The following is a 23,781-nucleotide window of genomic DNA, read 5'->3' as shown; positions in this document are numbered from 1 at the left end:
AGCTGTCAGATTTGCCAAATATTAGAAGACCTGGGTTCATATCCTGGCCCTACCACTTAATGACTTTGGGAGCCTCTCAGGACTTTTGTTTTTTTACAAAATGTGTTCTCATCTATAAAATGAGGTCGAATTAGATAATTTCTAAGGTCCATTCTAACTAAATCCTATGATTTAGATGGGCTCCTTCTGCTTTGAGAAATACTCTACTGAATTATTGAAGGGAAGACTAATGTAGAACCCAGAATTTCATCCACTGAACATGGGATATCAGCAAAATTAAAAAGATAAAGTTTTGACTTTAGTATTCTCAGTACTCAATGCTAATATGTAAATTGCTATTTTTTATTTCAATACTTTAATAGGACTGTGATCTCATCAATGTGGGTACTCCTTCCAGCAGGGCAGAGCAAATCCATTTACACCTTTTTATCCATATACTCTCATAATTCTCTATAAGGGGTCCATAAAATGTACTGGGAACCTTCCCCTAGATCTTATAACATTGGGAAAGTATTGCTGGCGTATGTGGGCTGTCCATTGGTTTCCCTCTTCTAATACACATCTTCTTGGAAAAATCCTTTATGTCCTTTTAGGTGGATGTTTATATGTAATTAAAGCAGTCTGTTCTCTTATCCTTTGGATACCCTGCAACTTAAATTCTTTGAAGAAGAATCCTGTGATTCTCAGCCATATAGAATCACTGGAAGAATACTTGTGTTAAAAACACTGGCCTTTATTTTAGGGAGAAGCCTGAAGTCATAAAAAGCATTACACAATTTCCCAAATGCAATCCAATCTGTTCTTTTCCTTATATCTGACTCTGGGCCAAATTCATTGTCTAACTGCAATCTAAGATATGTGAAAAATTATGTAACTGAAAATTAGTACCCTATAAGGGATTAATCAATCATAATCATAATCATAATCAGTAAACAATATCCAATGCCTTCTATATGTCAGTAATTGAGCCAAGTGATGGGGATACAAAAAGAGGCAAAAAGATAGTTCTCGCCCTCAAGGACCTTACAATTTAATGGGAGAGACAAAAAGAAGACAAATATGTACAAACTATATTTGGAATAAATAGGAAATAATTAAGAGAGGGAAAGCTTTAATAGGGGGTTGGGAAAGGCTTCCTGCAAGAGGTGGGGTTTTAATTTTAGTATTAATATTTCAAAACCAATATTTCTAAAGTTCCTAGCACTATAATGCCACAATATACTACGTTATTTTAATTGATTGTTATAATAGTTTGATGATATGTATGATATCATTTGTCATTTGTATAGCTATATTTTACACATTGAGAATATGCAAATTGAGAAACTGAAAGATTTCTCAAGAGATAATTAAGTGTGAGGATAAAAATTATCCAACCTACGATAAGAGAGACTGAGGTAGAGCTCTGAACTAATGGCACTTTATTAAAGGGTCCATGGTCCCTTCTAATGAAGTGGACCTCAGATCTTCCTCGTGATCTGAGATGCCCCTATTTTTATAGGGTTAGATATCTAAACATTCAAGAACAGCTTTACCAAATACAGAATAATTCCATTGGTTGACATATGATGTAAAAGCTACAATAAGCAAACAATATAGAAGCAGGGTCACAAGTTGGGCAAAGCAAGGAATATCGCCACTGACTAGGTAGTCATAAGATCGGTGAAGCATAGGGCATCTCCACTGACTAGGTGGTCATAAAATGGTCATAAGATGGACACCTGTTTATGTTGGACAAGACAGAATGGTCTGGAGGTACAGAAATAGTTGGGGGACTCTCCATGTTGTTGAATCACCTCCATCACACTGGGCTTGGTCATCATGACAAGGAAAAACAAGGGTGGAAGGACTCTAGCTAGCTTTCTATGATTATGCAAGTAATCTTTTTTGGTTTTTTTGAACAGCTAATTTCTTTATTGCTAAACTAAGTGTTGAGGAAGAGGGTACCAGAGTCTTAGGGGCTTTGGGGCTTTAAGCATGGAGAGGGAGTTATAAAAAATTATCCTGTTTCAATCGTACCTTCTTGGGCTTGACATTCATTTGTCTCCAGATAGTGGCTGTGATCCGGTCTTGCTTGGTGACACCACTGAAGTCAAAGGTAGTAATTTGGGGTAGGATGGACAGCGCATATTGCTTGTACCCCTTCTCCTCCTCAACAGGGTTCCCATGGAGATTCAAGCTCCAAAGCTTGGGAAGACTTGACAGCTTATCCACTTTTGGCAGGTGATGGATGCAGTTGCCATGGAGATAAAGGACACTTAAGTTGGAGAAGGTAGTCAGCATGAGGCCAGGTCATTGAAGGACAGGTCAATCCAAGCCAGGTTCTGGGGTTTGAATGAGTCTTTCAAACAGAGTTTGAATGAAGTCTTTCAGGTCATTGAGCATGTTGTTAATGCTCAAGGCCTGGGTCAGTGACTTACCCTCCTTAGAATGCTTTACAGGCTGGAGACCAATCCTAGGCTCCTCACTTGTCAGGTCTTGGATGAAGTTTACATTTTTGAAGGAGAAGTTGAGGGGTGGCTCCTGTGCCAAATTCTTCACATGATCCCAGTTGTCAGTCATATTTTAGCCATTGTGGGGGGGGGTATAGGAAAAGCAGGGGGCCCTGGGATGCTAGTTTTGGCCATAGATGAATAACTTTGCTTTTTTTCTCACTGAGGGAGGAATTGAAGTCTTCTGCAGCTCTGTTTCCTTCAGCCTTTGCCTTCCCGTAGACTGCTGCACACTTACCACAACTCCACGGCAACCATCATCATCAAAGCCTCCCAACCTCTGTATGCTCTGTCCCCTGCAAGTAATCTTAACATCTGCAGCTCACAGCTCTGGGGCCATATATATATGTATAGAACTTATAATCACCACCCCTATCATGTCAAGTTGATTAATACTGATTAGAGTTTGAGTTGAGGTCCTCAAGGAATCAACTTTCTCGCAAGTTAGTGTTTACATCAGTCAGCCAACATATATTATGCAGTTTCTAGGCACCATGGGTCTTCTGCCTTAAGATTTCCATTTAATGAGAGGAGAAGAGAACAAATTGGGGTAAAGGATGATAAGCTTCTTGAGAACAGAACTGTGCCCATACCTAATACATGCAATGTAAATGGGAGATGGAGGAGAAAACCATCAGAACATATAGGTATGACCTAAATTAACATCCCTTATGAATATGAAGTGGAGGTGATGGGTTTTTTACTTTATTTTTCTTGAGACTTTTTTTTTTGGTGTTTTCTTTCACAACATGACTATTAGGGGTATGTTTTGGATGACAACACATGTATAACCTATATCGAATTGCTTGCCCTCTCAAAGAGGGGGGTAGGGAGGGAGGAAGGGAGACAATTTGGAACTCAAACTTTTAAAAAGGAATGTTAAAAATTGTTTTTACATGTAACTGGGGGAAAATAAAATACTAAATAAAAAATAACAAAAAGAAGCAACAGTTATAACCAAACATGGAATAACTAATTGATTTAAGATTGAAAAGGAGTACAAGGCTGTATATTGTCACTTTATTTAACTTATATGCAGAGTACATCATGCAAAATGCCAGACTGGATGAATCAAAAGCCAGAATTAAGGTTGACAGGAGAAATATTAACAATCACAGATATGCAGATGATACCACTCTGATGGCAGAAAGGGAATTAAGAAGCCTTTTGATGAGGGTGAAAGAGGAGAGTGTAAAATCTGGCTCAAAGCTTTAAAAAAACAACTAAGATCTTGGCAACTGGTCCCATCACTTCCTGGCAAATAGAGGGAGAAGAAATGGAAGCAGGGTCCAATTTTATATTCTTGGGCTCAAAGATCGCTGCAGACAGTAACTGTAGTCATGAAATTAAAAGACGCTTGTTCTTTGGAAGGAAAGCTATGACAAATCTGGACAGCATACTAAAAAGCAGAGACATCATCTTGCTGACAAAAGTCCATATAGTCAGAGCTAAAGTTTTTCCAGTAGCAATGTATGGCTGTGAGAGTTGGACTATAAGAAAAGCTGACTGCTACAGAATCAACACTTTGAAATTTTGGTGCTGGAGAAGACTTTTGAGAGACCCTTGGACAACAAGGAGACCAAATTAATCAATACTTAAAAGAAATAAATTCATGCTACTCACTGGAAGGTCAAATACTGAAGCTGAAGCTTGAATACTTTTGCCACATATTGAGAAGATGGGATGCCTTGGAAAAAACCATGATGTTGGGAAAGATTGAGGGCAAAAGGAAAAGGAGAGGGCTGAGGATGAGATGGATAGAAAGTGTCATGGAAACAACAAACATAAACCTGGAGAGGGGAGAGGGGTGGCCTATGGTTTAGGGAGATTACTTTGGCAGCTGGAGAACTGACTGGAGTAGGGAGAGACTTGAGGTAATAGTTTAGGAATGAAGTGATGAGAGATTGCACTAGGATGGTGGCAGTGTGAGTAGAGAAAAGGGAACACATACTAGAGATCTTGTGAGGGAAGAAATGACAAAACTAGGCAACAGATTGTGTTATGTAGAGTGAGTGTGAGAGAGAGAGGAATCAAGGATGACACCAAAGCTGTGAGACCAGGTTACACCGCCGGGTGAGTAGGAGAATTGTGGTGCCCTGACTAGTAATAGGGAAGTTTGGAAGAGGGGAATGTTTAGAGGGGAAAATGAGATTTATTTTGTACATGTTGGGTTTGAGATGTCTAGAGGACATTCCATTCAAGATGTGCAAGAGGACGTTGGAAATGTAAGCGTAGAGCTCAGGAGACAGGTTAGGGATGGATATATAGATCTGGGAATCATCTACATAGAGATGAAAATTTAATCTATGAGAATTGATGAGATTGCCAAGAGGATAGTGGAGAGAGAAAAGAGAAGAGGGCCAAGGACAGAGCCTTTAGGGTCCCTATCTGGATTACTATTGTTGTTGTTGAGTCATTTTTCAGTAGCGTCCAACTCTTCATGACCCCTTTTGGGATTTTTTTGTTAAAGATACTGGAGTGGTTTGCCATTTCGTTCTCATTTTACAGATGAGGAAACTGAAGCTAACAGAGTTAAATGACTTGCCCAGGGTCACACAGCTAGTCAGTGTCTGAGAATGGATTTGAATTCAAGTCTTCCTGATTACACTTTATCCGATGCTCCACCTAGTTGCCCAGGTGGTACTCTGAATAAGAACCAGCAAAGGAGACTGAGAAAGCAACGGCCAGACAGATAGGAGGAAAACCAGAAAAAAAATCAGTGTTATGAAAACCTAGAGAAGAGAAAATATTCAGGAGAAAAGTATAATCAGCAGAATCTGAGGTTTAAGAGAAGTTAAGAAGGGATTGAGAAAAGCCATTACATTTGGCAATTAAGAGTTAAAGGCAAGGCAACAAGAATTTATTAAGCATTCATGTGGCAGGCACTGTGCAAAGCCCTGGGGATACAAATACAAGAAAAAAGACAGTTCTTGCCCTCAAGGAGCTTATTTTTTTTAAATAATATTTTTCTCTAGTTACATGCAAAGACAAATTTTAACAGTGATTTTTTAAAAATTTGAGTTCCAAATTTTCTTTCCCTTCTTCACCTCACTCCTCTCTAAGACAGTAAGCAATTTGATGTAGATTATACATGTCCAGTCATGCAAGACATATTACCATATTAATCATGTTGCAAAAGAAGACATAGACTCAAAAGAAAAAAAAAACCACGAAAAAATCCAGAAAGTGATAAATAATATGCTTTGATCTGCATTCAGACTCCATCAGCTCTTCTTTCAGAGGTGGATAGCATTTTTCCTGAGACACATATGAGGCCACTCTTTTTTTGGGGGGGGTGGGGTGAGGAAGCAATCAGGGTTAAGTCACTTGCCCAGGGTCACAAAGCTATTAAGTGCCTGAGGTCAAATTTGAACTCAGGTCCTCTTGACTTCAGAGCCAATGCTTTATCTACTTCTCTACCTCGCTGCCCTGTGGATAGCATTTTTCATCATGAGTCCTTTGGAATTGGCTTGGATCATTGCATTGCTGAGAAGAGCTAAATCATTCCCAGTTGATCATTGTATTACTGTTGCTGGGTATGGTGTTCAAGGTGCTTCTTCTTTAACGGAAGAAGGCAATATACAGAAGGGAGCTGAAAAGGGAGTGAGTAGGTATGAATATGAAGGCATGATGACAGAGTTAGAAAAGTCAAAAGCAAAGTTGGGGGGGTGGGAAATGAGGGATTTCCAGCCCAGAGCCCTCCTTAAAATGGTGGCCCCTGGAAGAAACTCACCAATAGGAGAAGGAAGCTGGCATGGCAGTGAGATGCTCCAGAAGAGGAGGCTCCAGGTGCAAAGGCTGCTGAGGCATGACTTCAAAATCTAGAAAGTCAGAAGCAAAGCCAGGAAGGGAACGAGATCACTGGTTAGGAGGTCACCAGTAATTTTGAAGAGAGCAGCTTCAGTTGAGTAATGAATTTGGAAGCCAGATTTCAGAGTTTAGAATCAAGTGAGAGAAGAAAAAGAGGAGACAGCAACTGTAGGTAGATTTTTCAAAGAGTTTAGCCAACAAAAGGAGAAGAGAAATTAGACCATGGCTAGTGGGGATGATAAGATCAAGTGAGCAAGCAAGCATTTTTTAAATTAAAGTTTTTCTTTTCATTAACAAACCTATTTTCTCTCCTTCCCACTCTTGCTACCATTAAAAAAGAAAAAAGAAAAAAAATACATTGTAACAAGTATGCATAGCCAAGTAAAACAAATTCTCTCGTTGACTATGTTCCTAAAAAATAAGAGTCTCATGCTGTACCCCGAATCCATCACCTGTGTGTCAGGAGCTGGTTGGCATGCTTCATCATCAGCTCCCTCAAATCAGTGATGGCCATTGTGTTAGTCATAGTTCAGTGTTCTTTACAGCGTTCAAAGTTGCTTGTTTTTGCAATACTGTTGTTACTGTATGAATTGTTCTATTGCTGCTCATCAATTTATAAAAGTCTTTAAAATTATTCTTTTTCATGTAGCAGAGGTTTACTGCATGCTCAGACCACCTAAGATAGAGGCATAAGATGGGACATGACAAGAGTACTGGCCCACGTAGGGAAATTCTATAATGGCCTATCTTGGGGTTGAGAGCAGCCTCTTTCCACTGGCTACATTGTTGTTGTTGCTGTTGTTAAGTCATTTCAATTGTGTACAATCTTTTACGACCCCAGTTGGGGTTTTCCTTGGCAAGGTTATTGTAAGGGCTTGCCATTTCCTTCTCATTTTACAGATAAGAACCTGTGGCAGACAGGGTTAAGTATCTGAAGCTGGGTTTGAACTCAGGAAGAGGAGTTTTCCTGACTCTAGGCCCAGTGCTCTCTCTCCCGTGCCACTGAACTGCCGCTATTGGCCACCCAGCCAGTATCATTTAAAATAAAATCCTTAAATTTCTCTGACTAAGGCATTATGAAGTAAATAGGAAGGGCCTGAGGGTGACTTTACCCTCTTCGTAGGCCAGGTGGCCCTGAAAAAGGAGCTTGGGCTTTTGTTCTTGTTTTGTTTATTCTTTTCAGTTGAGTTCTAGGGAATGGAGTCACCAGTCCAAGCGCTTAAACCTCAGGGACCTTGGAACCCAGGATTCCAGGTTGGGTGTTGCAACTTACTTAGCAAGGGAGCCCCAACAAACCAAGGGACATAATCGCAAGGAGACTTTGGACTTGGAAACTGGTAGGACTAGGGTTATGCAGAAATGGAGCAAAACTATCAACCTAATCCTTCTCCCCTACACAGATACTGAGCAGGCATAGGTGAGATCTTTTCCTCAAGGCGTTGGAGAGGGAAATGTTTGCATGTTTCCTTTTGTTATACTCTAGAAGTAAATACTCCTCTGTAAGAGCTAATCTGCCTGTTAAGTGGTAAAATGGAAAGTGGGGTGTTTGGACCCCTATATTTAGGGGAACACAGAGAGTGTTCTAGACAATGGCAGTGAAGAAATCTCCCTGCTTCCACAGGCAGCTAGGTGGCACAGTGGATAGAATGTTAGGCCTGGAGTCAGGAAGACCTAAATTCAAACCAAGCCTAAGGTACTTTTTAGCTTTCTTTCTAGCCCTGTCTGCTTCAGTTTCCTCAACTATAAAATGGGGTTAATAATATCTCCTACCTCCTAGGGTTGTTGTGAGGATCAAATGAGATAATATTTTTAAGGCACTTAACTCAGCTCCTGGCACATAGTAGGCGCTTAATAAATACTTACTCCTTTCCATTTTCCTCAGGATACTTGGGGAGAAGTAAAACTTGCTGCAAAGACTTTTTTTCTCAATTAATGTGTCCTTCTTAATCTTAGCTTTAGTAGATGTATTTGTACTAAAACTTTTAAATCTTTCTATTCAGAATTATCCACTTTATCTTCTATGATCCTCTGTATTGCTTGTTTGGCCCTGAACTTTCCTTCTATCCATAGATTTGATAGATATTTTTTTCCACATTTCTCTAATTCATTTATAATGTGACCTTTTATATCTAGTTCACTTATCCATTTGGAGTTTATCTTGGTATAAGGTGCAAGGTGTTAGTCTAAATCTTTCTCATTGCTATCCAATTACCCCAACTTTTAAAAAATCAAATAGTGAGTCCTTATTTCAGTAGATGGGATCTTTGTGTTTATTGAACACTAGGCTACCAGATCAATTTACTTCTGTATGTTGTGCATCTAATCTGTTCCCACTGGGTGGGAGAGACATGGGTATGTTTGTAAGGAACAGGGAAGAAGCCAGTAATTGGAGAGAAAATGGAAGTGATTGAGGGGGAAATCTGTTGGAGAAAGGAAAAAATGAGATCAAAGACACATGTACAAAGGTTTGCCTTCAAAAGGAGAAAGGCCACCTCTTCCTATCAGACAGTAGTGAAGGAAAAGATAGGGAAGATGTCCAAGTGATGTTAGATTAAGAAAAGGGGAAAGTAGAATATTGTCTGTAAATGTTTTCAATTTTTCAGTGAAGTACTGAAGTGAGGTCCTCAGCTGAGAGGGTGGGGGAAGGAAGTGCCATAGGAAGATTAAGAAGGGTATAAAAGGGTTTGGAATATCTATAGTGCTCAGTGGAAGAGTGAAAATCTATTAGGTTTAAAGGGGTTGCCTTGCTATGGTGAGGGCTACTTAAAATTATATAACATAACTTTTTAGTATGCTCAGTCACCATGGTTTTGTGAATTTCTCCAGCTCTATTCAGTAGCACTTGGATAGAGAAAAAGGCAATAGCAATAATTCAAGGTTGGGGTTTGGCAAGTCGTTGTCTGAGACAGGACAAGGGGGTAAAGGATTCAAGTGCAGAGGACAGTGTGTAGTTGAACTATACTTGATTGATTGGATGGTGAGAATGAAGAACAGGACAGTGAAAGATGTAATGATAGAAAGTTATGATCATATGAAGGAATTTATGAACATGGAAATGGAATAGTGGGCAATGGAAAGATCAAAGTTATGATGATCTCTGTGGGTAGCTGAAGTGGTCATGAGAATTGAAAAGACTGAGGGACTGGGAAGTGAGAATACTAGAGAGAGTATCAGTATATATGGTTTTTTTTGGTTTTGTTTTTATTTTTTGCTAAGCAATGGGGTTAAGTGACTTGCCCAGGGTTACGAAGCTAGTAAGTGTCAAGTGTCTGACACTGCAGTATGTATGTTAAACTTCCCTGGTATGAGGGAAGTAATTCATAGGAAGAGGAAAGACTTTGAGCAAGGTACTAAAGTCACTGAGGAAGGAGGGAATGTTTTCTGGATGTCAATGGTGAACAGCCCCTCGGATCTGGATTGGGTGATCAATTTGAATAATGTGAGCCTCAAAGGAGAAGTTTCTGAGTGATGGTGATAGATGGGGAGTCAGGAAGTAGGCAATGGAGAGCAAGGAAGGCCCCAAATACCTTGTCATCACCAGTGAGTTGAGGGTATGTGTGAAAGTGTAACAATACTGCAGTGTAATCAGGAAACAGCCAAGATTCAATGACAGCCAGAAGATGGAAGGAGGGAGAAAAGAAAAGATTTATAATGAAAGCAAATTTGTTAATTCTTGAGTAGGTATACTAGAGAGCACAGTAGAAGGGGCTGTTAGATCTGGAATGGGACATTTGGAGGATAGGGTTGAGGGAGTGAGCTGGTGGGGATGGGGAATCGGGCTTAGATTTTGGAAAACCGGATTTCTCCTTACATTTACCAGCTATGTGGGCAAATCATTTAAGCTCTATGTGCTTATGAAACTCCCTGGGACATGAATCCCCTGTAACCAAGTGCTAGACAGGTTGCAGTTTACAGATTCACACTATGAGTTCCCTAATTTGAGCTGATGAAATCACAGCTCCCTCCCACATTGGTATGCCATGTTCATAGTACTGTTGTGCCAGCTTATCATTTGTGCATATATTACATTAGACATTGTGATTCTCACAATAGCAATAAATTTCTCACCTTCATGTGACTAAAACTAAACTAAATCAAACAGAGGAAAAGTAGAAAAGAATTCTTCCAAATCACTGCCCAGGAAAGTTTGCCAATCCAAGCTGCCAATTAGCTATATGTCCCTTCACATCACTACCATGAAACTCCATTTTTACTTAGGCAGCATTGATATTAATATGCTTTGATCTGATAGTTGCAAAAAACATTACAAAACCCTTATCTTATCATTATTTCCAAGTCTTTGTGGTGAAATGCCACTTAATAATTTTATTTTGTGGCATGCTAAAATTTTTCTTCTTCCAAAGATGAATTTCCATGGATTTCGTATGTGTCATTTTTGCCTATGATCATCTTTCTTGTACTATTTGCTTCCAAGGTCACTTCTAGTTATAGCTTGTGGGCAGTTTTTAAGTAGAAGGAGTCAATATGTTTACTTTCCATTGAATATGTAGGTATAATAAAGACATGCATGAACTTTTATGTCCTCATTAATCTACCATCAGTGATGCATTCTATTGATTATGCCATCAGACATATTTGTGCTTCATCATAAATTGAGCTATTATGTTAAAATAGAATGACATTTTATTCCATAAACATGACATTTATATGTTTCATAATTTCACAGCTTGGATGCCAAATTCCAAACTCAATCACTGTGAGAGAACTTTTCTTTTGGGTTGATGTTAAAGAAGGGCTTCTTAAGACCAGCTTTTTTCTAGCCCTGTTCCCCATAATGGATCTATGAGCACATAGTTCAAACTCTGATTATTTTGTTTTTGATGTAGCAAAACTAACTTACAAAAAAGGAAAATGTGATTTTGTAATAGATAACAAGATGAAAGCTGAGCATAGCTTGGCCTGTACCCCAGACTTTAGAAGAACAGATTTCAAAGCATTCAGAATTGAGAAAAAAGATTGGTAAGGAGCCATTTCTTGACACTCAAAAAATGCAGTTGATTTAAGAGTCATGGAATGTTCTCACAAATTAGGTTTTTGTTATTTCTTTAGACAAGGCATGGTCATTGGTGGGATAGGGAAGACCCACAAGCGCATTAAACTCAACATGTCCAAACCAGAATTTATCTTTTCTCACAAAACCTTCCCTTTTCCAAACTTCCTTATTACCATCATTCTTGACTTCTTTCCAGCCTTTGACATTGTCAATCGCCCTCTTCTCCTTGACACTCTTGCCTTTTGTGACCTTACTCTCTCCTGGTTTTCCTCCTACCTGACCACTCTTGCTTAGTTTCTTTTGCTGGCTTTTCATCTAAGTTATACTCCTTAACATTGAGTGTCTCACAGGACTCTGTCCTGGGCTTTCTTTTCTTCTCTCTATATACTATTTCACTTGATGATTTCATCAGTTCCCATGAATTCAATTGCTATCTCTATGCTGATGATTCTCAGATCTACTTACCTCATCCTAACCTCTCTGCTGATCTCTAGTCTTGTATTTCTAACTAACTAGCAGACATTTCAGACTGGATGTCTTATAGACATCTAAAATTCAACACAACAATTCAACACAATTCCTCCTTCCAAACTTCCCTATTACTATTGAGGACACCACCATTCTCTCAGTTGACCAGGTTATCAAGCTAGGTATTATTACATAGTTCTTACTCTTCAGTCCACTTCCATATCTATATGCTGCCAAGGCTTGTTGATTTTACTTCCTAAAATCTCAAATATATACCCCTTCTCTTCTCTGTCATCAATCTGGTGTAGACCCTCATCTCCTTATACCTGGGTTATTGCAATAGCCTGCTGATTGCTGTGCCTGCCATAACTCTCCCCACTCCAGTCCATCCTCCATTCAAAATGATCTTCCTAAAATGAAGATCTTACCATGTCACTGCCCCTCCCCACCACAATGTAATAAGCTCTAGTGGTGACCTATCACCTCCAGGATCAAATATAAAATTCTCTGTTCAGCTTCTGAAGTCTTTTATAATATGTCTCACTAACCCTTTCTAATTTTCATACCCCTTACACTTTCCCTTCCCCCCTACTCTTAGATTCAGTGACACTGGTCTCCTTGCTATTCCTTGAACAAGATACTCCATCTCTCTACTCCAGGCATTTTCACTGGCTGTCTCCCATACATGGAATGCTGTCCTCTTTGTCTCTGCCTCTCGGCTTCTCTTGGCTTCCTTTAAATCCCAGCTAACATCTCACCTTCTATAGAAAATCTTTTCCAACCTCTATTAATTCTAGTGCTGACCCTCTATTGATTATTTATAGCTTATTCTGCATATAGCTAGTTGGTAGTTATTTTCATGTTGTTTCCCCACATTAGATTGTGAGCTCTTTGAGGTCAAGCACTGTGTTTTACCTTTCTTTTTATCCCCTGCACTTAGCATAGTACCTGGCAAATTGTGCTTAACATGTTTATTGACTGACCATTAAGAAGGTACCACCATCTTTTCATTCACCCAGGTTCAGAACCTTGGTGTCTTCCTTAACAATTTCATTTTCATTCACCCCACACATCCAATTTGTTGCCAGATCTTGCCATTTCTGTCTCCACAACATTTCTCACATAGTCCCTTCACTCCACCCACATAACCACCACCCTAGTTTAAACTTTCATCACCTTTTGCCTGGACAATCTCAATAGCTTCCTAATTGCTCTCTCTGCCTCTAGTCTTTTTTCCCCACTCCAATCCCTTCTACACGGCTTCCAAAGTAATCTTACTAAAGTGCAGATCTGACCGTGTCACTCTACTATTCAATACATTCCAGTGTTTCCCTGTTACCTTTAGGATCAAACACAAACTCCTCTTTTTGTCATTTAAAGCTTCTCCCAGCTTGTCCCCTTCCTACCTTTTCTCTCTTATACATTACTCTATTACAGATACTCTACTTGCCTACTTGTATTCTTCAAATGTTTTCATGTGTTTGCCTTTACTGTCTTACCTGCCTAGAATTCTCTCCCTCCTGTTATCTTTTGGAATCCCTGGTTTCCTTCAAGATCCTGCTCAAGTACCACCTTTTCCATGAAGTCTTTTCTGTTCCTTCCTTGCTGTTAATGCTCTCCATCTCCACATAGCTTGTATTCATTTTGTATGTATAGTTATGTAACCTCTACAGTGCCAGGCACTGCACTCAAGAGCTGGGACCCAAAGGAAAATGAGATAATCTCTGTCCTCAAGGACGTTACATTACATTCAGTTGGGAGGAGAAAACTTGTGCAGATATGGGTTGCTTTCTCCACCTGTATGGTTTTGAGGTTGAAGATAAAGGAAGGTACTCAGGAAATAGGTACTCAGGAAGGTTCAAGGTACTCAGGAAATAAACTTTCACTCCTCTAGCCCTTACCTTTGGAATGTAGATGTTGCCAGTCCAGACTAATCACATCTTTTCCCATTCCACTGGGAAATACTTACTTGCTAGTCAGAGCCTGCACTGAGTGCATTTGTTCCCCAGATGACTGTGGAGTCAATGCAGCCTCTGAAGCTGAGATGCAACAAAGTATGGATTGATTCTCTGCTATTTATGCTAAATATTGGCCTGACAATTAACACCAAGAAAACACAGGGTCTCCACCAGCCAGCACCACACCATCCAAATGTGGAACCATCAGTTACAGCAAATGGAAAAATTTTGAGTACTGTGAATAACTTCACTCACCTTGGCAGTAATATGTTCCAGGGATGCACACACTGATAATGAGGTTGACACATGAATTGCCAAAGCTAGTTCAGTAGTTGGGAGGCTCCGAAGGAAAGTATGGGAGAGAAGAGCTATTAGGCTGATTACCAAACTGAAGGTCTACAGAGCCATTGTACTGACCTCATTGTTGTATGCCTATGAAACCTGGATAGTATAGCAGTGTCATGCCAGGAAACAGAATCACTTCCATTTGAATTATCTTAGGAAAATTCTGAAGATCACCTAGCAAGATAAGGGACAGGACACTGAGGTCTTTTCTTGAGCTAAACTGCCAAGCATTCAAACTCTCTTTACTACAGAGAGTGCAGCTCTGATGGGCTGGCCACATTGTTCCAATGCCAAATGTATGTTTGCCTAAAAGACTAATTTACAGAGAACTCATGCAAGGCAGGTGCTCACTTGGCGGCTAGAAGAAGGATACAAGAACATTCTTTAAGTCTCTCTGAAGAACTTTTAGAATCAATTGTGAGACATAGAAGACATTGGCAAAGGACCGCCAGCACGGTGTGCTCAAATCAAAAAAGGCACTGTGCTATATGAGCAAAGCAGAATTGCAGTAGCTCAAAAGCAACATGAGATGCACAAATTTAGACATCTCCACTCCAAATGTTCATGTAGATTATTTGTGCCCAACCTGTGGTAGAGCATTTTGAGTTTGTGTTGGTCTGATCAGCCACAGTTGGACACACTGTAGCTTGACTCCAACATAGTGATGTCATTTTGGTCCTCTTTGAGAAGGAAGGACAGCAATCGCCACCTCCACTCCCTGAAGAAAGCTTTCTGGGAGAGGGGAAGACATGAGGCCACATATCCAGTTAGAATAGTTTTGCCCTAGATAGCCCCCAAAACGGTCTTTTGATTCATTTTCAACCTAATGCAAAGGAAGGAAAAACTTTTAGTTCTGCCTTTTGGGAAGTTTTTGAAAAATTCATAGTTAAAACAATAAGAGACTTCGGCTTCTTTTGGTGATGCTTTCTTCCCTCCCCTTTCTTATGTTCTTTTTCTTATATCCTGGCTCTGGGTGATGTCCTGGGACTGGTTTAGCATCATACCAGTGATATCCTGCCTTCTTGTCGACCTTGGTGTTCTCTGGGCACAAGCTCCAGTGATAGTCTCTCTCCTGGAAAAGAAAGAGAACAATACTGTCTGCATGGAATTGCAATTCCTAGAATTGGGAGGTTTCAGAACCTCTCAGTCTCCCAGGCAATTAATAAATGCTTGTTCATTGATTGATTCTGGGAAGGATTGTTTATTGGGAAGTGATTATTATATTAAAATAAAGTGTGTTAAGAGTGAAATATTAATAAGAAACAAATTATTCTGATCAAACAAATTGAAAAGTATCTTATTCCCTTTGCTCTTCAAGAGACTTTCTGGTTCCTCATTCTATGCTGTTCATTCCGTGGGCCTAAGAGCAAAAAGGGTCCTGAGACCCAGTTATCCCAGTGGGCTAGGGGTCCAGCAGTTCCTTGCTGTTTGGGGCTATTGGCTCCTGTCACTGTCACAGTGTAAAAGAGCTAGGATAGATCCTGGAGAGCTCCATTGACCTGGGAGCAGGACCAGGAGGAAAGGACCAGGCATTATGCTAACAAGATGAGATGTTGGGGAGGAGACTAGAATGGCAGCTGCTACTAAGTAGGCAAGGACCCCAGTCCCATTCCCCTGGTACTTTCCCTTTTATCTCTGATTGTTTACAGAGCTAATCCTGGTTGGACCTCATCATGGAACTCCTTCTAATCCTTCTGAAAAGCAAGAGAAAATGGTTTCATACAGAAATAACTTATCCCTCAAGTTTAAACATATTGCTATGTGGGAAAATGAACTTTTAAGATTTCTTCCAAGCATTCTTTTTGAGAAAACCAGAGTTGGACATTCTTTTAGATTCAAACACAATAGACCAAAAAAAAGCTAACATATTTAATTAGCTCAAAGGAGTGAATAAGTGTGGTGAAGTGGACAGAGTTTTAGGTTGGGGCTGGGGAAGACCTGGATTGAAATTCCACCTCGGTCACTAACAAGTTGTATGACTACGGAGAAGTAGACTGAGCCTCTGATTCCTATTCTGTGTTGTTGATAAGCACAAAAGCAGAACTATGAAAATCAAAGGAAAAAAGATAATTGAGCTGATAAGTAAAACCAAGAACTGTCTTTTGGGGGGGGAAATGCAATAAAATAGGTTTAACTAGCAAATCTAACTTTTTTTTTAAAGAGAGGAAAACTAAATTAGCAAATTAAAAAAATAAGAAGGTAGAAATTCACAATGATTAGAAAGGATTTTAAAAAATCACATGAAACTCAATACAGAGACAATCCTTAATCCAGAAAATTGAAGATTAAACATACCATCCACTTCCTTCCAGAGAGGCAATAAATTTACAATTCAGAAAGGAAATTCATATATTTCTGGGTATGGCCAATGTGGGAATTAATTTTGCTGTACTATGCATGTTTATGGTGAGGGTTTTATTATTTTTTATTATTGTTGTTATTCAATTGAGGTGGCAGTGGGAAGGACAGATTATAAATGCATATAAGATAAATTTAAGAAGCTATAAATATCAGAAACCATTATACCCAATTATATGCCAGCAAAACTAAAAATATAAATGAAATGGCTGAATATTTACAAAAATATAAAATACTCATATTAACTGATGATTGTTTGAGATCATTTGAGGAGCCCCCCCCCACCCCCTGCCTCCCAATCACTTGAAAAAGCCCAAAACCTGGACTACCAGTCAGAAAAGACTCTGGTTGGCATAACCAACATACCATGATTTGCTCTCTGAGTAAACCCAAGCTGTCCTGCTGGATAAGGACCTGGTCTACTGGACATCTCCCATATCTTGTTGTTTTATGACTCTCCTTTGTTAGGCACTATCTTGATAATGGCGTCCCTCTTTCCTGTTTATGAGCACTATTTTGTTGTGTTATGTCATGTTTATGACAGAAGAAACACAGACATCCTGGAAATATAATTTTAATTGATACTTTGGTACCTCTTATCTTGTTGTTTTATAATCCATCCTATTAAGAAATTCCTCTCATATTATAGCTAACACATATAGAGGCTATGATTTTGGCTGACACAGACATTCTGAGTCAGAAAGGGAAGGCGGGATTGCTCTAAGGGAATAAAAGTCTCCTTCAGCTGGCTTTTCCTTTAGCTCAGAATTAGTCTGACTTCCCATGCATGCATGATTCTCTGGCTTAAAGAGAATAAATAGCTTGTGTAGCACTTGTACAACCTGATTCTGTTTGTTCCTTTGACCAAACCTCTGGTAAACGGTGTACCCTGTTCTATTTGTTCTCTTTTGATCAAGCCTCTGATTAAGGGGGGAACCTGATTCTGTTTGTTTCTTTAGACCAAATTCTTTGTTTAGGTTGACATAATAAAACAGGAAGTTTAGAATCTAACCAACTCAATTTTAGGAATAGAAATCAAGCAAAGCATAAATGAACTCTCAAAAAAAAAATACCCAGGCCCATATGGGTTCATAAATGAATTCTATCAAACATTTAAAATACAAATAGCTATTTAAAAAATAGAGAAGCAAAACAATCTACTGATTTTGTTAGGACAAATATGGTTCTGATCCCCAAATTAGAGAGAGAGACAAAAGAGAAAGAGAAAAAATAGACCAATATCAGCAATGAATATGGATGAAAAACATCAAATAAACTTAGCAGTCTAAAGCATTATTTTCAACTAATTATTTACTATAATCAGGTTGTATTTATATCAGCAATGCAAAAATGATTCACCATTAGGAAATCAATAAACATAAGAAATCATACTAGTACAAATAGTGCTCAAAATTTATTTTAAATTGCATTTTAATTTATTTTTAGATTCACTTTCTTTCCTTCCCACCTTCCCCCACTTCATGGAGAAATCAAGAAAAAGAAAACCTATTAAAAACATATATAGTCAATTGCATTGGCCATGTCTCTTTCTCTCTGTCCCAGTTGGCACTCTGAGTCCATCACCTCTCTATCTGGAGGTGGGTAGCACGTTTCATCATGAGTCTGCTGGAATTGTGGCTGGTCATTGTATTGATCAGAGTTCTTAAGTCTTTACAAGTTGTTTGTCTTTACGATATTGTATAAATTGTTCTCCTGTTTTTTTCGCTTTGCTTATGTGGTGGTCGGAAGAAGTGATATGAGGACATTCTCAAGGTCTCTCTTAAGAACTTTGGAACTGATGCATGATATGGGAGACATTGGCACAGGACCTCCCAGCAAGACATGCCCTTATCAGAGAAAGTGCTGTGCTCTATGGGAAAAGCAGAATTGAAGTAGACCAGAAGAAATATGAGATGCGCAAATTTAGAGAATCTACCCCAAATGTTCACATGGACTATTTTTGCTGTCTTGTGGTAGAGCATTCCAAGCCTGTATTGGTCTGATCAGCCACAGTTGGATACACTGTAATTTGACTCTCACATCGGGAAGCTATTTTTGTCTCTTTGAGAGCAAAGGACAACCACTAACAAAAGTATTTTTTTAAAATAATGATTGCATCAACAGATACAAAAAAGACTTGATAACACAGATCAGTTATTTATGTTAAATATTTTCAAAAGCATAGGAATATGATGATAGGAACTAGACTTATGATTTAATTGGTATAGGGAACTTCCAGGTGAGAAACTCCCTGTAGCAATTTCAGGCATCATCTTCTCTGTGATTTATAGTCTTTTGCTTAAAAAAATTTATTATTTTTTTAAACATTCTTTTCTTTTAAAATTTTGAATTCCAAAATTTCTCCCCTTTCTGTCCTTCAGTCATTACGAAGACTATAAGATTATATCAAGATGCTATCACATGTGAAATCATGCAAAACATTTCCATATTACCCATATTGCAAAAAAAAAAAAAAGGAAAAAAGAGGGAGAAAATGATACCTCGATTTGTATTCAGAGTTCATCAGTTCTCTCTCTGGAGGTGGATATCATTTTTTATCATGGGTCCTTTGGAATTGTCTTGGAACATTGTGTTAATCAGAATAGCCAAGTGTTTCATAGTTGACCATCATTAACAACATTGCTGTTACTGTACATGATGATCTCCCAGTTCTTCTCACTTTATTTGCTTTAATTTATATATGTTTTGCCATGTCTTTTCACACCCCCATTGTCATTTCTTATAGCATACTGCTCCATTGTAATCATCTGCCACATGTTGAGCCATTCCCCAACCAATGATCATCTCCTTAATTTCCAATTCTTTTCTGACACAAAAAGAGTTGATCTAAATATTCTGGTACATACAGGTCCTTTTCCTTTTCCTTTTCCTCTTCCTTTAATCTCTTTGGAGTACAGACCTAGTAGTGGTATTGCTGGTTCAAAGGGTATACAGAGCTTTATAGCCCTTTGGGAATAGTTCCAAATTGTTCTCCAGAATAATTAGACCAGTTCACAACTCCACCAACAATTTATTAGTGTATTTATTTTCCCTCATCCCCTCCAGCATTTGTCTTTTCTGATAAGTGTGAAGTGGTGCCTCAGAGTTTTTAAAATTTGCATTTCTTTAATCAGAAATGATTTAGAGCATTTTTTATGACTATTGAAAACTTTCATTTCTCTTTCTGAAAACTGTTTGTATCCTTTGATGGGAATGCCTCTTATTCTTATAAATCTGACTCAGTTTAAATGCAGTATCTATTTGACAAATGAAGCCTTTATCAGAGAAATTCGCTATGAAAATTTTTGATAATTCATTGTCTATGGTACCTTTTAGCAAAATATTATCCATTTTATTTAGGTCTATTTTTGCTTTTGCTTTGTCTGAGGCCATGATTACTACCCTTGCATTTTTTTAGTTCGGGCGAAACATACTAGATTTTGCTCAAGACCTTTATTTTAACTTTATGTGTCTTTCTTTTTCAAGTGTGTCTCTTGTAAACAACAAATTGTTGGATTCTGGTTTCTAATCCATTCTGCTATCTGCTTCTGTTTTATGGGTAAGCCCATCCCATTCATATTCACAGTTATGAATTGCTAACTGTGTATTTCCTTCCATCCTATTTTCTTCTATTTCTTCTTCTATCTCTTTTTTATCCTGTCCCTTCTCAAAAGTCTGTTTTGCTTCTGACCACTGCTTCCCTTAAATGCTCACCCTTTTATCACCCTCCCTTTCCCCTCCTATTTCCCTATTGGGTAAGATAGATTTCTATACCAGACTGAGTGTGGCTATATAGTCTTTCTTCTTTGAACCAATTCCAATGAGAGTGAGCATTGTATCACTCTCACTCCCCTTCATTTTCCCCTCTACTCCCACATTTTCCCCTCTACTATAAAAGCTCTTCCTTGTGCATCTTTTTTATGTGAGAAAATTTTCCCTATTCTACATCTCCTTTCCCCTTTGTCTTGGTGTATCCCTCTTTCTCACACCCCCTTTTTTGGAGATCATTCCAACATAATTAACTCATACACATGCTCTCTGTCTGTGTAGATCCCTTGTAACAGTCCTAATAATGATAAAGTTCTTAGGGGTTACATTTATCTTCTTCCCATGTGGAAATGTAAACAGTTTATTGAGTCCCTTAGAATTACTCTTTACTCCTTACTTTTTTATGCTTCTTTTGAGTGTTGTGTTTGAATGCCAAATTTTCTATTCAGTTCTAGTCTTTTCATCAGGAATGCTTGAAAGTCCTCTGTTTTATTAAATATCCATTCTCCCCCACCCCCCTGAAGGATTCTACTCAGTTTTGCTGAGTAGGTGATCCTTGCTTGTAATCCTAGCTCCTTTGCCTTCTGGAATATCATAATCCAAGCCCTCCTCTTCTTTAATATGGAAGCAGTTAAATCTTGCGTGATCTGGACTGTGGCTCCATGATATTTAAATGGTTTCTTTTTTTTTTTTTTTGGCTGCTTGCAATATTCTCTCCTTTACGTAGGACCTTTGGAATTTGGCTATAATATTCCTGGGAGTTTTCATTTGGGGATCTCTTTCAGGAGGTGATTGATGGATTCTTTCAATTTCTGCTCCTACTAGCCCAGATCTAAGATATCAGGGCAGTTTTCTTTTATAATTTTTTGAACTATGATATCTAGGTTCTTTTTTTGATTATGGCTTTCAGGTAGTCCAATAATACTTAAATCAGCTCTCCTCAATCTACTTTCCAGGTAAGTTCGTGAGGTATTTCACCTTCTCTTCTTTTTTTATTTTCATTCCTTTGATTTTGTTTGATTATTTCTTGATATCTCATGGAGTCATTAGCTTCCACTTGCCTGATTCTAATTTTTAAGGAATAATTTTCTTCAGTGAGCTTTTGTACCTCACTTTCTATTTGTCCAAGCCTGCTTTTTAAGGAGTTCTTTTCTTCAGTGAATTTTTGTACCTTCTTCTCCATTTGACCTATGCTGCTTTTTAAGGAATCCTTTCTTCAGTGAATCTTTGTTCCTCTTTTACCATTAGGCCAATTCTGTTTTTTTAGGGTGTTATTTTCTTCAATATTTTTTATGGCTCTTTTGCCAAGCTGTTAATTCTCTTTTTATAATTTTCTTGCTTCACTCTCATTTCTGTTTCCAATTTTTCCTCTACTACTCTTATTTCTTTCTTTAACTCTTCTATGAATCTTTGTTGGGCTTGGGTCCAATTAGCATTTTTCTTTGAGGCTTTGGTTGTAGCTCTTTTTATTTTGTCTTCTTTTGAGCTTGTGTCTTGGTCTTTGCTGCCACCATAGTAGCTTTTTATGGTCAAGACCTTTTTTTTTTCTGTTTTCTCATTTTCCCAGTCCATTTCTTAACTTTGAACTTTATGTTAAATTTGGGCTTTGCTCATTTTGGGGGGAGACACTGTCCCAAGCTTCAAGATTTTTTTGTACTGCTGTTTTCAGAGCTATTCTGAGATCTCGAGTTCTACAAGTTCTGGAGATCTACAAGTTTTCAGTGTTTCCAAGGTAGTGTGATCCAAGGAGAGGTATGATCACTGCTCTCCTGGTATCCACTCTAGTCTTTTCCCAGGAAAGACCCCTGCCCTCCTGCAGCCACAAATGTTAATGATCTTCTCTGCCTTGGAACTGTGGCTCAGAAATTTATATGGGTAATAGAGTTGCCATTCAGTGCCAGCAAAGGGTTCCCTGTAATTTCTTTCTAATTAATTGTCTGACCCCTTTACTGTCTCTGGGCTGAGAGCTCCTAAAGCTGCTACTACTGCTGCTGCCACTATCACAGCTGCCTCCAAGACCCACTGCTGATGCTGCCCCTATGAGCACTCAGGTACTCCAGACTGGCCCCCACCCTGGTATCACAGACTTCTTCTGCAGATGTCCTAAGTTATCTTGGGCTGGAAAAATGTCTCTCCTTGACCTTTTGTTGGCTCTGCAGCTCCAGAATTTGGCATTATTTTAACATTGCTTAAAGGGAAATATTGGGAGAAGTCAGCTGAGTTGCTGCCTGTATGCCACTATCTTGGCTCTGCTCCCCACCCCCGTTCTTCTACTTCCAGTCTTAAAGAGCTGCCTGCAACACTGGGGTTAAGTGACTTGCCCAGAGTCAGACAGCCAGTATGTGTCAGAGGTAGGACTTGAACCTAGGACTTTCTTTTCTTTAAAGGTAGCTTACTATCTACAGCATATTATCTTTAATAACAATATTCCCTTAATATAAATAATAAATAAAATAATAGTTTTTAAATCTAAAATGAAGAACCAACATTATTTATAACAGAAATATTGGAAACATTCTCAGAAGGCTCAGGGGTAATTCTCCAATTGATAAATGGTCAAAGGATATGAACAGCAGTTTTCAGATGAAAGAAATCAAAGCTATAGTCATATGAAAAAATGCTCTAAATCATATTGATCAGAGAAATGCAAATTAAAACTATTCTGAGGTACCACCCCACACCTATCAGACTGACTAATATGACAAAAAGGGAAAATGATAAATGTTGGAAGGGACACTAAGGCGCTATTGGTGGAGTTGTGAATTGAATCAACCATTCTGGAAAGCAATTTGGAACTATGCCTGAAGGGCTATAAAACTGTGCATACCCTTTGATCTAGCAATACCATGCTAAGCCTATATCCCAAAGATTTTTTTTTAAGGGAAAAGAACCTATTTGAAGAAAAATATTTCTAGCAGCTCTTTTTATAGTGGCTAAGAATTGGCAATTGATGGGATACTCATCAAATGGGGAATGACTGAAGAAGTTATGGTATATGATTGTAAGGGAATATTCTTGTGCTATAAGAAATGATGAGCAGGATGATTTCAGAAAAACCTGGAAAGACTTACATGAATTGATACAGTGAAGTGAGCAGAATCAGGAGAACATTGTACATAGTGACAGCAACATTGTAAGGATGATCACTGTGAATTATTTAGCTATTCTTAGCAATACAATGATCCAAGACCATCCTAAAGGACTCATGATGAAAAATGCTGTCTCCAGAGAAAGAATTGATGTTGTCTGAATATGGACAGAAGCATACTATTTTCACTTGATTTCTTCTTTCTTTCTCTCTTTCTGTTCAAATTTTCTTCTACAAAATGACTAATAGGGAAATGTTTTACGTGATTGCACATGTATAACCTATATCTGATTGCTTACTGTCTCAGGGAGAGGAAAGAGGAGAGGAGGAAGGATGGAATTTGGAACTCAAAACTTTTAAAAAACAAATGTTCAAAATTGTTTTTACATGTAATTGGGGAAAAATAAAACATCAAGAATGAAAAAAAGGAATATTTAGGAGTAAACGCAGATACCTATTCTCTTCACTATAATTGACCAT

General features: G+C 38.5%; 1 pseudogene; it reads right to left on the bottom strand.

Moving 5' to 3' along the window:
* Window positions 1–1,989: 1,989 nt before the first annotated feature.
* LOC110215585 (leucine-rich repeat-containing protein 51 pseudogene) lies at window positions 1,990–2,562 on the bottom strand (annotated as a pseudogene).
* Window positions 2,563–23,781: the final 21,219 nt, after the last annotated feature.

The sequence above is a fragment of the Phascolarctos cinereus genome, unplaced genomic scaffold (genome assembly GCF_003287225.1).
Source record: "Phascolarctos cinereus isolate Bilbo 61053 unplaced genomic scaffold, phaCin_HiC Scaffold_726;HRSCAF=1367, whole genome shotgun sequence".
Lineage (NCBI taxonomy): Eukaryota > Metazoa > Chordata > Mammalia > Diprotodontia > Phascolarctidae > Phascolarctos > Phascolarctos cinereus.
Note: the sequence above shows the minus strand (reverse complement) of the source record. Positions and strands in the feature narration are given on the sequence as shown.